Source organism: Arachis hypogaea, chromosome 2 (genome assembly GCF_003086295.3).
Source record: "Arachis hypogaea cultivar Tifrunner chromosome 2, arahy.Tifrunner.gnm2.J5K5, whole genome shotgun sequence".
NCBI lineage: Eukaryota > Viridiplantae > Streptophyta > Magnoliopsida > Fabales > Fabaceae > Arachis > Arachis hypogaea.
Genome location: NC_092037.1, coordinates 42,508,743 through 42,512,997, shown reverse-complemented (window position 1 = coordinate 42,512,997; position 4,255 = coordinate 42,508,743). Strand labels below are relative to the sequence as shown.

General features: G+C 45.1%; 1 non-coding gene across 1 annotated transcript; it reads left to right on the top strand.

The window, feature by feature from the left end:
* Nucleotides 1–3,834: 3,834 nt before the first annotated feature.
* LOC112767102 (small nucleolar RNA R71) lies at nt 3,835–3,942 on the top strand. Its single transcript, XR_003184714.1, has one exon. It is a non-coding gene; the product is annotated as a small nucleolar RNA R71 (small nucleolar RNA).
* The last annotated feature ends 313 nt before the right edge of the window (nt 3,943–4,255 follow it).

Below are 4,255 nucleotides of genomic sequence, written 5' to 3'. Positions count from 1 at the left end.
TCAGATGTCTTCGCCGCCGCCACAGCCGCGGTAGCTTTAGTTTTCTCTTTCTCCAACAAGGCCTCCAGCTCAGTAATCCTGGCAGCCTTCAGTTGACTAATCTTATCAAGCTCGGACTGAGCCTTCTCACGTCGGGAGCTGGTCGCCCCAAGGGGGGATTTCTTGAACTCCCGGGCAATAGCAGCATGAAGACTGGCCATCCGGACACAGCTCCGCGCCATATACTGAAAATGGTGCTCCATAGACACATCGTCAGTAGAAATGAAAGTCTGAGGGAGGATATGCTGCTCAATCCAACCAAGAGCATCGAAATCCTTATCGTTAAAACCCGCAAGCTCTTGAGAAGTCTTCTGCTTCTTGGGAGGAGGACCCGAAGTCGAAAGAGGAGAAGAAGGAACAGGCCCGGAGGTCGGAGGATCTTGACTTATAGCTCGGAACTGGGGAGTCGGAATAGTCTTCGACCGAGTCTGAACACCCCCAGTAGTCTTCTGCGGAGAAGATCGGGCAGAAGCCTCCCCGGCCTCGATATTACGAGCAGCCACAGACTTCTTCGTCCGACGAAGGAGCTTCATGGAATCCGCCTGAGAAGACATCTCTACAAGAAATAAAGAAAGGAATTACCACAACAGAAATTCCAGCAAAAACAAGCAAAACTAAAGTACTAAAAAGATGAATCTCGGAAGAGGTCGGGAACTACCTAACTCGGAACGGAGAAGGCTTGGATCCCCCAACATTTTCTTCGTGTCCAAGTGAGGTGCCTGACCCCATAAACTGCTCACCACACCCACAAAAGCCTGCTCCACCTCATCTAGACTCTCAAAAGTATACTTAACAGACACCACATTCTCCTGCCAACAAAGAGGAAAAGAAGGCTCCCCACTCTCATCTAGAAAGAAAGGTCGGACGTCTCCAGTAGCCCGGACCTTGAAATAAAAGTTCTTAAAATCGTGAAAGGACTCATCATACAGGGTACAAAACTTTCTTCCCTGGTTAGCCCTAAAAGAGACCCAAGATACCTTCCCTCCACCCGACCCCGGCTTCGTCAACACAAACAAATAGGAAAAAAGAGAAATAGAGGGAGCAACACCCAAAAACTGACACAAAAGTTGAAACAGCTTCAAAAACGCCCAAGAATTTGGATGGAGCTGCGTAGGGGCAAGGTTACAAGACCATAGCACCTCGGACTCCAGGTCGGTAAAAGGAAGTCGGACGCTCAGCTTAGAGAAAAAGCAATCATAGGCATAAAGGAAGAGCTTCTCGGAACTATCTAAGGGCGGAAAGCACACTCTCTCCTCGGAATCCGGGGCAACTAGTTCATAATCCCTCTCAGACTCTCTATCCTCACATATGCTACATTGCCTACGAAACCTAGCTAGATACTCAGAATCTACTACAGACGGGACTCTTAGAGGAACAGGATCTACCCAACCAAGACCACTCGGAATCTTGGTCGACATCGCTTGAAGAACCTTTCGAGACATAAAAATTCTTGCCTACAAAGAAGAATACAACAGCAAGCAAAAATCACATAAAAGCAGACAGCGAAAACCCATCCAGCAAAAACAAGAAACAACAAATCTTTGAGATGAAAATGCAGCAACCCGGAACAAAATATCAAAAGAAAAGAGCCCCCCCCCAATATATACAAACAAACAAAGCAATGGCGGCGCCTCTTTTCGGGGCAACCCAGGCATAGAGAAAAAAAGAAACAGAAAGCATATGTGCACAAGAAAAGAGATGGGAACAAACCTGGAAGAAGGAAAGAGGACGATGAGCTCCGAAGCAAGGAGAGCAGAACGGCGACGCAGAGAAAACCCCGGGAGAACACGCGGAAAGACTCGGGGAAGAAGAAAAAGAAAGGAGAAAATGTCGCTCGAAAAAAGAGATGGCAAAACTCAGAAAAATAGGAAGAGAACAGAACAAAGGAGGAAAAAGGAAGGGAGCAAATAAATAATGCCTTCACAGAGCCCGAACGGAAACCGAGGAGAAACGGTAAAATGCAATAAATGCTGAAATGGCCATTTTTGAAATTTGAAAAACTACTATGCCCGAGCTCGACCTCTCAAGAAGGACGAACTCGAGCAGGGGCACTGTTCATACCCTGACCGAGCTCCCCAAACTCGGCAAAGTTTACAGAAGGTCCGACCTCGTCCCAAAGGCCCACGCTTGAGGTCGGACCTCGGACAAACAAAGCTAAGAAGGCCCATCAGAAGGAACGCAGCCCAAAACCTAGAGGCCAAAAAGGCCCAGGAAAGGCGGTTCCACAAAGATAGAGATAAGACTCCCAAAAGATAAGATAAGATAAGAATATCTTATCCGGGGAAGATCACGGCCAACTATTATAAATACACTGGAGCACCCAGGTATAACTCATACTCTAATTCTACTCAATATCTGCTTGGACCCATGCTAACTTAAGCATCGGATTGTCATTGCAGGTACAACCACCAACCACTCCACATATCAAGCTCGGGTCCCTGACCCCCACCTCGGGCCTCATCAAGACGTCCGAGCTACTCGTTTCAGGTAACCCTCGGAACAGGTACCATTAATGGTTATGGAAAAAAAATAGAGCTTTTTCCCACACCAAACTTAAAAGGTTTGTTTGTCCTCGAGCAAAAGAAGAAAGAAGGGAGTAGAAGAAAAAGAAATAGAGGAGATGGAAGTGTATGAGTGGTTTGGCCAAGGGGGTGAAGAAATATTTGTGATGTGTGAAATTGAGGGTGGTAAGGAGGGATATTTATAGGGTAAGGGAGAGAGAGAATCCGTGTGAGAATGGGTGGGTTTGGGAGGGAAATGTTTTGAATTTGAATGGTGAGGTAGGTGGGGTTTTATGAGGGGTTTTTGGGGAAGAGTGGATGGATGTGAGTGGTGGAGAGATTATAGGGAATAGGGTAGGATTTGATAGGTGAATGGTGTTTAGGGAAGAGTGTTATGGAATGGTGTGAAGAGGAGAGAGAGTGAGTTGGGGGTGGGTGGGGATCCTGTGGGGTCCACAGATCCTGAAGTGTCAAGGATTTCTCATCCCTGCACCTTTCTGGCGTTTAAACGCCCTCTGTGTGCCATTTTGGTTATATTGATGGCCTTGCACTCTCTCTTTGGATTCTCTTTTGTATTGCTTGGGAGAGTACTAGGAGGAGTTTCAGTAACTCTTTTACTCAGTTGACCCACTTGTGCCTCCAAATTTCTGATGGAGGACCTTGTATCAGTCATGAAACTGAGAGTGGCCTTAGATAGATCAGAAACTATATTTACTAAGCCAGAGCAGCTCTGCTCATAATTCTCTGTCTATTGCTGAGAAGATAATGGAAAAGGCTTGCTATTGCCAAACCTATTTCTCCCACCATTATTGTTATTGAAACCTTGTTGAGGCTTCTGTTGATCTTTCCTTGAGAAATTTGGATGATTTCTCCATGAAGGATTATAGGTGCTTCCATAGGATTCTCCCATGTAATTCACCTCTTCCATTGCAGGATTCTCAGGGTCATAAGCTTCTCCTTCAGAGGAGGCTTCTTTAGTATTGCCGGATGTATCTTGCAATCCAGTCAGATTCTAAAAAATCATGTTGACTTGCTGAGTTAATATTTTGTTCTGAGCCAATATGGCAGTTAGAGTATCAATCTCAAAAACTCTTTTCTTCTGAGTTATCCCATTACTCACAGGATTTCTTTCAGAAGTGTACATGAACTGATTGTTTGCAACTACCTCAATGAGTTCCTGAGCTTCTGCAGGGGTTCTCTTCAGATGAAGAGATCCACCAGAAGAGTGGTCCAATGATATCTTGGACAATTCAAACAGATCATCATAGAATATATCCAAGATACTCCATTCTGAAAGCATGTCAGAAGGACACCTTCTGATCAATTGCTTGTATCTTTCCCAAGCTTCATAGAGGGATTCACCTTCTTTCTGTCTGAAGGTTTGGATGTCCACTCTAAGCTTGCTCAGCTTTTGAGGTGGAAAGAACTTGGCCAAGAAAGCAGTGACCAACTTATCCCAAGAGTTCAGGCTTTCTCTAGGTTGTGAGTTCAACCATATCCTAGCTCTGTCTCTTACAGCAAAAGAAAAAAGTATAAGTCTGTAGACCTCAGGATCAACCCCATTGGTCTTAACAGTATCACAGATCTACAAGAATTCAGCTAAGAACTGATAAGGATCTATCGATGAAAGTCCATGAAACTTGCAATTCTGCTGCATTACTAAAACTAATTGATGCTTAAGCTCAAATTTGTTTACTCCAATGGCAGGAACTGAG